Below are 13566 nucleotides of genomic sequence, written 5' to 3'. Positions count from 1 at the left end.
TGGTTAGTGGCTTACCGTATTGGATACTGCAGGTATAGAATAATTCCATCGTAGCAAAAAGGTTTATTTTTATTAAAGTACAGCACTGATATAAGGCTTTTACTTTCTGGTGGTCAGATTACTCAGGAGTTTATTCATTAATCCCGTAAACATTAGGCATCTACAAAGCACTTTAAGAGTGGGGGAAAAAAACAGTTCTGAGTGTGTCTATGGAAAGAACTAAATAAAATTTTTTTTCATATTTTTAACAACTAGTTTTTAAATACAGATTTAATGAGGGCCTAACAATGCCTGGCATATGAGAGAGTCTCAATAAAAATTTGTTGGATAGAGGAAGTTAAAAAGGAACCTTCAGAGGTTGGGGTTGTGGCTCAATGGTAGAACACCTGTCTAGAACACGTAAAGTTCTGGGTTTAATCCTGGGCACCCATAAAAATAAAATAAAGGTATTGTGTCCACCCACAACTAAAAATTACATATTTTTTTAAAAAGGACCTTAATATAGAGAATCCATCACTGGCTCTCCTGCCTCTTGGGCTTTTACACATTTAAATACTCTCCATAACTTTCCACACCCTCTTCCTTTAGCTACTAACAATTTAGAAATTGCTTACTGATGGCCCAAGTCTGGGTTAAATATCTCCTCCTAGAAATTCCCCTAAATACCCTCTTTAAGACCCTCCCTTGGAAAATTTATATCACTAAATTTAATTGCCTAAGTTTTTTGTTTGGTGTTGCTTTGTTTTTGTAGTACTGAGGATTGAATCCAGGGCCTCACACATGGTAGGCCAACACCCTACCACTGAGGCACATCCACATCCCTCTTTATTTTGTTTTGAGACAGATCTCAGTTGCCCAGAACTTGTGATCCTCCTGCCTCAGCCTCCAGAGTAGCTAGGATTACAGTTATATACAATAATTGCCTGTTTGTTTATCACCAGACTACAGACTCCATGTTAGTAAAGACTGTGCCTAGTACAGTGTCTGGCACATGGCAGTTACCTCATAAATATTATTGGAATGAATATAAGAATCATGGGTGGGTGCAGTGGCTGGTGTCTGTAATCCCAGCAACTCAGGAGGATCTCAAGTTCAAAGCCAGCTTCAGCAATTTAGGCCCTAAGCTACTTATATTAAAACTCTGTCTCAAAATAAAAAATAAAAAGGGCTGAGGATGTGGGTGCAGTGGTTAAGTGCCCCTGGGTTCAGTCCCTGGTACAAAAGAAAAGGAAACCAAAGAATTTCATGCTCCACAGCTCTTATAACTTAGGTTATACTTTCCTGTTCCAATTCTGCCCTAACCTATACTATTTGTCATGTTTGATTCATCACCTTCAAATTCACATTAGTAATTGCAATTATTCATATAACAAATATTTATTGAATACTTCCCATGAACCTGACATAGAACTAGAATGGAGTAGGGAACAAGGCAAATGTGGTTACTGCCCTTATGGAGCTTACCATCTAAAGGGAATAAGACATTAAAGCAAAAAACAAAAGGATAATTATGTGATTAAAAATTATGCACAATCTGCCCTCATGTCTCCCAATTTATTCTTATGAATTTCCCTATTTTAATGACTAAGATTCCTCTAAAAGTTATTTTGGGGCCAGGGACAACACAGTGGTGCATGCCTATAATTCCAGAGACTCAGGAGGCTCAGGTAGGAAGACAGAAAGTTTGAGGCCAGCCTCAGCAATTTGATAGCCCAGGTGCAATACCTTCTGTAGATAAATTAAATTAGAAAGGTAGTACAGTAGTCGGGCACAGTGGCACACACCTGTAAGCCCAGCGACTCTGGAGGCTAAAGCAAGAAGATTGCAAATGTTTAACCAGCCTCAGCCATTTAGTGAGAACCTGTCTCAAAATTAAAAAATAACTCAGTGATAACTCAGTGATAAAGCATTCCTGGGTTCCATCCCCAGTACCAAGAAAAGCAAGGAAGGAAGGAAGGAAGGAAGGAAGGAAGGAAGCATGGTGGATAAAAAGCTCAGGCTCGAAGTCAAATAGATTCAGTTCATTTATTAGCTGAGTGACATCAAGCAATTCAACTAACCACTCTGTTAAATAAAGGTAATAATAGTATGTAGCTCATAGGACAGCTATGAGAATTAAAGAAATAATAGGCATATGAACCCTGGTTATGCATACGTACACAATGAATATGTCAGGCATATACTCAGCACTTTAAAATGTCAGATATTTTTGTTGTTCATAGTGACAAACATCTGGAATTCCAATTACTCTGGAGTCCGAGACAAGAGGATGGTAAGTTCATGGTCAGTCTGGGCAATTAGTAAGGCCCTATCTCAATATGAAAAAATATTGGGGTTGGGGGCTGGAGACGTAGTGGTACGGGATCCCTGGGCTCAATTCCCAGTACCTCAAAAAAAATTTTTAATTTAAATTTTAAAATAATAAACTTTTTAAAATCAGCTCTTGTTAACATCGTTTTAGGGAAACTGGTCTATGAACTGTTTAAAATGGAAAAAGCTTACCTGTGCCCTATAAGACTCTTCCCTGGCCTAACTGAGATGGTTACCACCATATAATTGTATGTTATACCCTTTCAGCCCATGGAACCATATGGCACTCATTCTTCAAAACTCCTTAACAGAACACAATTGCTCCCTGATCTCTTTTTCCCAAACTTGTCCCACTGGTTACTCCACTCAATTCAGTAAATAGTCGACATTTCTAAATTTAGATTCATAAGGCTATAATTGGTTTTGGTATGTCTTGAGTTCTTTTGTACTTGCTTTTTATGCATATTTACCTAACTTCTCTACCTCTACATGACAGGGTCCTCTGAGGAAAAAATTATAAGCACTTCTTTGGATATTTCTGTTCCTCAGGTATGTGCCTCTTATTGACTACTTCCTTACCCTATTACACACCTTTCTAAATGATTGTTTCTAAATGATTTTTGTTTCTAAATGATTTTTTTTCTCTGACACAAGATACTATATGCTCTACCTTTATCTTTACACTTCTTGAATGGTAAATACTTATTTTTTGCTGGGCACAGTGGTGCATGACTCTAATCCCAGTGACTGGGGAGGCTGAGGCAGGAGGATCCCAAGTTCAAGGCCAGTCCCAGCAATTTAGCAAGACCCTGTCTCAAAAAATAATTTGAAAAATGGGCTGGGGTATATAGCTCAGTGGTAGAGTGCCCCTGGATTCAATCCCCTGTATTGTTTCTAAATGATTTTTTTCTCTGACACAAGGTACTACATGCTCTACCTTTAACTTTACACTTCTTGAATGGTAAATACTTACTCTTTGGTGGGCACAGTGGAGTTCATCTGTGTGCAACTTCTGGCAAAGTTAATGAATCAGTGGAGGAAGGTACTGTGCTTAGTGGTTGTTTCATGGGCTTTGGAATCAAATGCCAGCATCCGATTGAGGCCTTGTCCCATTCTAGCTCTAGAACTTCAGGCAAGTTCCTTCAACCCTGGGGACCTCTGAGTCCTTCCATGTAAAATGTAGATAATAATAATACCTACCTCTTTAACTTGCTGTGAAAATAAAATGAGCTATACCAAGCAAGGTGATTAACCCAATGCCTGGTACTCAGTACGTGCTCAAGAAATATTAAACAGACAAGCAAGCAAGAAAAAATGGATGGTGCACACCTGTAATCCCAGCAGCTCAGGGGGATGAGGCAGGAGGATCACAAGTTCAAAACCAGCCTCAGCAACTTAGAAAGTCTGTAAGCAACTTAGGGACACTCTCTCAAAATAAAAGTTAAAAGGGCTCAGTAGCACAGGTTCAAAGAAAAGAGAGAGAGAGAGAGAGAGAGAGAGAGAGAGAGAGATCACTGGAGGACAGGTTGGACAATAAATTGAGAAAACTCTAAATCTGATTCACATGAGCTTGGAACAAGTAGCTGTGTTAGTCAAAGAGACTGCCTTGTTATTTAAACAAATATAACCAAATTAGAGAAGTTGCACTGTGCTGGTGCAAAAAAAAAATTTTGAAAAGCCCCTATTGTCTATTTTTCTTCTAAAGTAGGATATTTGAAATCCTTAGGAATTAGAAATCACTCACTCATGCTATACAACTGCAGGCTCAGGATCCATAAGATTCTGTCTGCCCTCTTGTCAACATTCCAAAGAGCACCAAAGCCTATGTCATGGGCTCATATGGGCAATGTGACACCTGAGTCATCAAAACACTGTGGTTCCCAAACAGCCTACTACCCATATTGCCACCACCATAATTATCGTCATTGTGGAATAGTCCAAGGGCTTCATAGCAGACAAAAGGAAGGAAGGAAAAAAAAAAAAAAACAGGCAAAAACAACTACTCACATATTATTCAAAGTCTAATCTCACTAACTTGTTTAAAAATTGTATTTTGTGCATTTATGATAGTTCAGATTCCTGTCTCTATTATATCATGAAATTAGACTGATCTAAACTATAAATTAGGGTAACAACCAGGATCATGTCCCCCCCCCATTAATTAATCAGGGTCCCAAATTTTTTTTTTTTTTTTTTTTTTGCATGTTGGGGATAAAACCTAGTGTCTCCCTGTACATGCTAGGCAAATGTTCTACCAATGAGGTACATCTCCGGTCCCCTGTATTTTACCTTGAGACAAAGTCTCACTAACTTGTCCAGGCTGGCATTGAACTTTTAACCCTTCTGCCTCAACCTCCCAAGTAACTGCATTACAGGAGTGTGCCACCATGCTCAGCTTCAGGATCCCAATATCTTATTAACCAGAAGACTACTATCTTGCTGGGCTTGGTGGTACACACCTGTAATTCCAGCAACTTAGGAAGCTGAGGCAAAAGGATTGAAAGTTTGAGGGCAGCCTCAGCAACTGAGTGAGACCCTCTACAACTTAGAACCTGTCTTAAAATTAAAAGTAAAAAGAGCTGAAGATATAGCTCAGAGGTAAAGCCACCCTAGCTTCAATCACCAGTACTCCCCCCGCCAAAAAAAAAAAAAAAAAAAGACTACTATCTTTCTCTAGATACTAGTTCATCTAATGTCTGGGAGCATGTGCTATAATGTCCAATTGCCTGATTTTGAATCATGAATCCCCCTACACTCAATTTACTGTATGACCCTGGGAAAATTACTCGATTTGGGCCTGTAATATCATAAATAGTAGTACTTATTTAGTAATATTGTTGTAATTACTATATTAGATTATTCATTAAATATTTATTGAGCTTCTGTTACATATTAGGGTGTTTATCCTAGTGCTACAGATATAACTGAAAAAGGAAGACAAAATCCCTGACTGTATGAAGATATTCTACTTGGGGTGGGGTAGAGAGCATGAATAAGTGAAAAAAGTATTTCAGATGGTGAAAACTGCCATGACAAAGATAAAACAGGATGATATGATTTGGAGCAAATAGGACAAAGAAGTAGAGTATTAATTTAGATTGGAGAGTCAGGGAAGGTCTTCCCAAAGAGGTAACATTTGAGCTGAAAAGAAAAGGTCACCCATCCAAAGATGTGTGGGAAAGAATTCCAGGAAGAAAGAGTCAACAAGTACATAGGCACAGGTTCCACATTGGGAAGTAGTTTGAAATATCTGAAAAACTGCCTGGTGTGATGATATATGCTTGTAATCTCAGAGACTGGGGAGGCTGAAGCAGGAGGACTACAAGTTCAAGGCCACCTAGGTGGAAAAAAAAGTTTTTATTTTGAAAAACAAAATATGTTTTCTCTTGATACCTCTCTTCTCAAACATCCAGCACCTGCTCCTTACACTAAACTGGTGTTTTTTTTTTGTTTTTTTTGTTTTGTTTTTTTTGTTTTGTTTTGTTTGTTTGTTTGTTTTAATGGTACTGGGAATCAAATCCAGGAACACTCTACCACCGAGCAACATCCCTGGTCCCTTTTTAATTTTTTTATTTTTAGATGGGGTCTTACTGAGTTTCCCAGACTGGCCTTGAACTCATAGTCCTACTGCTTCCGCCTCCCAAGTCGATGGGATTACAGTACATCACCATGCCCAGCTCCTGATGACTGCTTCTGAATTCACTGAAAACCTAGAAGCAATTAGTAAGGAACTTCCAGGAGTTACTTTTACCACATCTACCAGCATATCTCCATCTACCAATATGGGCTCTGTGTTGCACTTATGATGAACAATTAAGGCTCCTATTAAGACTTATATTCCATTTGTACACTAGACCCATCGTCTTTTGCATACTTAGAGATTTTATTCCTGAGTTGCTCACCTACCTGCATGATCGTATTTCGCAGATCCAGATTGTACCTATCCACATTCACATATATCTTCTATGCAAACAAGCAGACAAGCAAGCAAAACCAAAATGGAAGCAAACCCCATCCTTCTGTTTACCCCATAATACCTTCCAGTACCTTTACTGGTCTATTTTCCTTTACAATAAGACTCTTGAAGAGAACTGCTATATGATATCCAACTTCTCTCCTCAACTCTTTTTTCTTTTAATTTTTTATATTTTCTTAGTTGCTGACGGATTTGTACGTGGTGCTGAGAATCAAACCCAGCGCCTCACACATACCAGGCAAAGCACTCTACCACTGAGCCACAACTCCAGTCCCCTCCTTAACCCTTTTCAATCACATGTTCATCTCGTTTGCCCCATGGAATTGTCCAGGTCATCAACTATCCCATGCTGCCAAATCCAATGGTCAATGCTTTGTCCTCATCTGACTTGACCCAGGAACTCCAGTTGACACCCTTAAAAAGTCCAACTTTCTTGAATGCTGTTTCTTTTCTGTCTTTTCCTCTGGCTTTACTAAGTAGCTTTGCCTTCTGATTATTGAATATTTCTCACCTTTCCTTTATATAGGGGAATGTCCTAATAGCCTTCCTTTCTAAACTTACTCACTTTATAGGTGAGCTTAAATGTATGGCATTAAACACGATTTTCATCTAATAAATTTTAACTCCAGACCCATACCTTCTCATGAAGTATAGATTCACTGATTCCACTGCCTACTCGACATTACTTAGATCTTTATATTAATTACAATTGCTAACCAAAATAATTTTTCAAAACTTAGTGGCTTAAAACCAAACCATTTATTATTTCTAGGAGTTTGTGGGTCAAGAGTTTGGCAGCAGCTTGACTGACCTGGGGGTTTTCATGAGATTGCAGTCAGATATTGCCCAGAACTACAGTCATCTATCTGAAGCTTTACTGGGCTATAGGATCTGCTTCCAACATGGGTCCTCGTAGACCGGGAAAGTTAGTCTGTGCTGTTGGTAGCCGGCTCAGTTACTCTCCTGTAGAGCTCTCCACAGGGCTGTCTTCCAACATAGTAACTGTCTTGCCAGAACAAGAGATCCAAAGTAGAAGAAAAATTCTTTTAATGACCTAGACTCATATGTCACCAAATATCACTTCTAGGATATTTACACAGACCAGCACTGATCCATTATGAGAGGAAAGTACACATGGATCTGAAGGAGAAAAAAAATAGGGGCAGGGGACTGTCTTGAAGCTGGCTACCACAATGTCTAAAACCAAATTTTGGATCAAATGGCAATTCTCTAAACCTTCTCTTTCCTCATTTTTCCCCATCTCATGCCCGATGCTCAGGACAAACACTTTAGGGTCATTCTTGATTCTTCTTTGTCTTTTATATCAACAATTAATCTGTTATCAAAACTTATGGACTTTCCCTTCGAAATAAATTCAGAGTCCAACTTCTCACATGAGTTTAGTCCAAACTAGCATTATCTCTTGCTTGGATGATCACACTTGCCTTCTAACTATTTTCCCTACCTCCACTTATGCCCCCTTGACTCTGATGGTCATAGAGCAGTTGCAGTGATCCCATTTTTTAAAAAGGTAGGTTAGAGAATTTCATTCCTCTTCTTAAAACCTTAAATGTCTTCCAGTCTTGCTTAGTATTAAAATCCAGAGCTCCTAGTTTAACAAAATTTTTCATGATCTGACCTCTAATTCCAACTCACCTTACCTACCATCACTTTCCTTTTGACTCATTCTATTCCAGTCCCTCTGCCTCCTGATTTTCTTCAGATTTGCCAAGCAAGTTCCTGCCTCAGAGTCTTTACACTTCCTTAGAAAGCTCCTCTTCAAAATACCCACATACTAACACCCTGATTACCTCTAGGCCAGTGTTCAGAGTCTTTTTCCTATCCCTATCAGTCTTTATTTCCTCACTTTGTCTCATTGTTTTTTACAGAATATATCCCACATGAAATATTATATGTTTGTCACCATTCTCATTCTGCTAAAATAGATCTCCAAAAGAATGCCTATTTTTCTTCATTGCCTTATCCCCAGGGGCTATAGTAGGGCTTTCCCTATGCTAAGTTTTCAATCAATATTTCTTAAAAGAAAGAGAGGCTGAATCCTGGAACTTAAAAAGTAATCCATGTAAAGTTACATGGCAGAGTGCCTGACACAGAAGAAACATAAAATACTATTATTTGATGCATCCAAGTCCCAAAAGACTGAATCTAAAGAAAAGAAGGCAGTTCTCATCTAACATAAGAAGAATAACCAGAGGGAACTAGAATCCGGTCAGTCCACCACTGCTGCTGTTTTGTGAAGGGGTCGGGGATGATGACACACATCACCAATGAAGAGGAACTTTGCACATTTTTTTGCACATTTCTCCTAGATGATTTTCCTCCCTGCCCCAAGCAGGAATTGAACCCAGGGGGCACTTAACCACTGAGCCACATCCCAGCCCTTTTTATTTTTTGAAAGAGGGTCTCACTAAGTTGCTGAGGCTTGTCTCAAACTTGTGATCCTCCTGCCTCAGCCTCCTATGTTGCTCAGATTATAGGCATGTACCATAGTGTCCATCTGAAAAAACTTTTTAATACTGAGATACTGATAGCGTTAGATACCACTTTAAGAAATAATGTACCGACTGGGGTCGAAGCTCAGTGGTAGAGTGCTCACTCGCCTAGCACTTGTGAGGCCCTGGGTTCAATCCTCAGCACCACATAAAAATAAAATAAAGGTATTGTGTCCATCTACAATTAAAAAAAGAAATAATGCAGAGGGAACTCTTGCACATCTTCCCTAATTCCCCCATTGGTAACATTTTGTAAAACTATAGCATAGTATCACAACTAAATATTGATACTTGTATTAATTTGTGTATGTGTATATTTTATTTTATACAATGTTATAATCCTGATTCACCACCACAGTCAAGTTACAGAAGAGTTTCAATATCACAAGGATCCTTCATTTGCTCTTTTGTAACTACACCCACTTTCCCTCTGTTGGCAGCAGGTCTCAATGTGTATGTAAGTCTCTCTATAGGACTACTTACATGGTGACCAGCTTTCCCCAGAAAAAGAAATGCTGTTTTCTAAGACATACATACAGAAGTCACGTTCCATCTCTGCCTTCCACTTTTAAAATTATGCTATTATGTTATTTTCAAATGTTATCCAAATGGGAACCATAAAGTATGTAAACTTTGGGGGTTGGCTTTTTTCTGCTTTGTGTAATTCATCCAAGTTGTCGTATGTATCAATAGTTCATTCCTTTTTATAGCTGGGTAGTATTCCATGATATGTATCACAGTTTGTTTAACCATTCACCTGTTAAAGGACATCTGGGCGGATTCCATTATTTGGCTATTACAAATAAAGCTGCTATACACATTTGTGTACAGATTTGTGCATGTGAACATAAGGTTTAAATTCTCTGGGATAAATGCCCAGGAGTGCAATTGTGGTTCATATGGTAGTTGCAGGTTTTGTTTTTTAAGAAACTTCCAAATGCTCTTCAGAGGGGTTGCATCACTTTACATTACTCCCAGGAAGGTATGAATGATCCAATTTCTATGCATGTATAACATCATTCAGTGTTGTTAGTTCTTTTAAAAAATATTAGCCGTTTTTATGGGTATGTAGTGTGAAACAGTTCTCTCTCTCTCTCTCTCTCTCTCTCTCTCTCTCTCCCCCCTCCCTCTCGCTCTCTCTCTTTAATCTTATAGCACAGGAAACAAATCTACATTTCCAGAATGAAGAGACTTTTCAACTTGATTCTCCATTTGTCTGCCAACACACTTTGCCTTTGCATAACAAAGATTCCAGCAACTCTTTTTGAAGTCACTTTTCTCTGAGCCAGATGAGCTGCTGTAGATGAGTCTGGAGAGACTGCTGTTAAGTTGGCTATTTACAGATGTACAGACTATAGGAGATCTGTTTGTAAGCATGGGGATCCTAGTTTGAAATTCTACCAAAGCTTTGTTTGAATGCATGTAAGAGAAACTGTGTTTGTAAATTTCACAGATAAAACAACAACAACAACAACAACAAAAGACTCTCAACCTCTGTTATTGTACATCTGGGTCAGCTTTTAGCTACAGGGTGGAGAATAAGAACAACAACAACAACAACAACAACAACAAAAAATCAATTTGCTGGCATGATCCACTCTGGTTCTGGAGGGCTTATGAATCTCTGTCAACACTTTCATGAGATCTCAACTTTGACAGTTCTGGTAGAGGCCCAGTTACCATCCAGTCAAGAAAGGGAAATTGGTTTGAATGAGAATAAATGTTGGTCTTCTTGTAGTCACTCTCTCTTCAATGCCCCTTATTAACAATCTCTCTTTTCTTAAACAAATTGGCAATCTTTTTCTCTATGGATAAAGACAAAACTAAGAGAAATCTAAGTCAATCTTAGTTAACTCTCCAACTTGAAATCCACCTTAACTAAGGAAAGAAAATTTATTTAAAATTAGTCTTACTTTCTTTTATCCAAGAACAGGGACCAACAGATGGTAATGAGCTCAGCGTCTATTTGTTGAATGAATGTTGAATGATCCACATAGCTCATATTTAATGTTTGATAGTAAGATGATTTAGTGAAGGTTACAGGTGTGGGCTTTGGAGTCAGTCTAGGCTGAACTCTTCCGTCCATTATTTTCAAGACCTTTCTGGAATGTAATTTACTTGTATGTGAATAGGGTCTATTATATAGGGGTACTGTGAAGATGAGAGGCCACAATGCACTGAAACACTTACCATAGGAAGAGTACAGAGTATGAATATGTGCTTAACAACTTTAGCTATGATTATTATTTCCTGTGCCCAATAAATCACCAGAATCTGAGCTCCACGAAAGTTAAGAATGCTCTCCAAAGGTTTAGTGAATGGTTATAACTTCAAAATTCTCTTTGTCTCTGCCCTGAAATAGACTGTGGCCACATGGTAACTAACCAGCACTCAGTATGTGTATATGGAATTAATACATATATACATGCACTACAGTCATGATAGGCTAGTAACTGTGAACCTCATCCATGAGTTGACTGCAGATGAGTCAGTCCTGTGCACACAATGCATGCTACTGAATAAAGTAAATGGGAAAATTCTGGCTCATGACTAGTGACCAAATCTGAACCATCTAGCAAATGAAGTGATCCAAGCAAGGAGATAGAACTGACTATATATACTGTATCCCGTATCTACTTTTAGAAAAGCAACTCTTTTATAGATGCTTCAATATCTACATTCAAAGCAATATTTCTATATGCATACATAATGTACTCAATTCACTGAAGTAATATGATAACATTGCAGTAGAGAAAAGGGTGAGCCAGGTGAAGACTGTAATTCCAGCAACTCAGCGGACTGAGGCAGAAGAATCACAAGTGTGAGGGGGACTGGGATTGTGGCTCAATAGTGGAGGGGTTGCCTGGCATATGTGATGCCTTGGGTTCGATCCTCAGTGTAGCATATAAATAATCAATAAATAGGTCCACCTACAACTAAAAAATGAAAATGAAAAAAAAGCAAGCAATATAGGGAGACTTTCAGCAACTTAGTGAGAACTTGTCTCGGAAAAAAAAAAAAAAAGTAAGAAAGAAAGAAAAGAAAAAGAAAAAGGAAAAAAAGGACTGGGGATGTAACCCAAAGTGTCCCTGGGTTAGATCCTCAACACACACACACACACACACACACCCCAAAAAAAGAAAGATGGAAAATAAGAAGGAAGGAAGGAAGGAAAGAAAGAAGGAAAAAAGGGGGAAAATTACCCAGGATGCCCAAATCCAAATCTTAACACTATAATAATGGTTGTTCTGTCTGTAATTTGCTTTGTTAAATGATGCCCATAGTCACCATATGTATTTTTTATATATGCACGTATAACCTTTGTCTTCTGAAATAGAGCCTGCAGAATTTGTTCTATAAATTAAATACATTTGAAAAGCACTTTGACATTCTTGAAAAAGGCTGATTTAATGTGGTAAAAGCAATTCCTGTTCCATTTCCATAATGCTATTTTTGTTTGTTTGTTTGTTTGTTTGTTTGTTTGTACTGGGGATTGAACTTGGAGACACTTTACTGCTGAGTTACATCCCTAGTCCTTTTATTTTTTTATTTTAACACAAGGTTTCACTAAGTTATTTAGGGCCTTGCTAAATTTTCAAGACTAGACTTGAACTTGAGATCTTCCTGCTTAGACTCCAGAGCTGCTGGGATTACAGGTGTGCATCACCCTGCCAGCATACACTTTCCAATTCTTGACTAGCCATTAGTCTAATAAGTCACTTTTTCTTTCTTTTTTTAAATGTGTGTCACTTTGGGGTAACATGTCATCTCCTTTATTGATAGAAGTAAAGGGAAAACATAGATAAGCGTAAAGGAAGAGGGGAAGAGGAGACAGAGAAGAGGTGGCAACAATTGGAGAAAGTTCTGGACTTACCGTCAGAAATTCTGGATGCCAGTTCGCTCCATTTACAGATCCATGATTCTGGGTAAACCACTTAATTTCTCTGGGCTTTTTCCCTCATTTGCAAAGTTGCAGGGGAAGATTTAGTGAGGGAGGCTCATTAGATGGTTTCTAAGTGCACTTCTGCTTTTATTACTCTACATAATGGGCCAGAAAACTGTGGCCAGCAAGCCAAACCCTGCTGGCACCTGTTTTTGTACACCTGTAAGGTTACAATGCTTTTTACTTTTTTTTTCCTTCTTACATTTTTTTTTCCTTCCAGTACCGGGAATTAAACCCAGGGCCTCACATTTGCTAGACAAGGGTTCTACCACAGATCCACAACTCAGCCTCTGCCTTTTACATTTTTAAATGGTTGGGAAAAAAATTAAAAGGATATTTCCTGATATGCAAATTACATAAAATTGAAATTTTCATGTTTTTGGAATACAATCAAATATTTCTTTATGCCAAGACAGTGCATATTGAGTATTTGCCACAGAAATCTCAAGGCCCATAAAACCAAAAATATTTACTATTTGACCCCTTGCAGAAAAAGCTTGCCTACATCTGTTCTATGTACAGTATATTTAGTCTATTTGCTTATTTTGCATTGATCCATCTTTTGTATGAAATGTGTGCTCATCAGGAATTTTTCCAAATATATTATAACGCATAAACCCATAAACTGTTCTCCTTCCTAAGAGGAGGGACTCAGTTTGCTTTGTTCACCATTGAACTCCTGTGCCATACACAGTGCTGGCACATAACAGCAGCTCAGCATTTGTTATTGAATAAACATTCTACCACCAGTGCTAAGCCAGTGATTTCAGAAATTCCAAAGAAATTTCTTACCTAGTACAAACTAAATTGCCTATTTTGGTTTT

The sequence above is a fragment of the Sciurus vulgaris genome (assembly GCF_902686455.1).
Source record: "Sciurus vulgaris genome assembly, chromosome: 6".
Taxonomy (NCBI): Eukaryota; Metazoa; Chordata; class Mammalia; order Rodentia; family Sciuridae; genus Sciurus; species Sciurus vulgaris.
Note: the sequence above shows the minus strand (reverse complement) of the source record.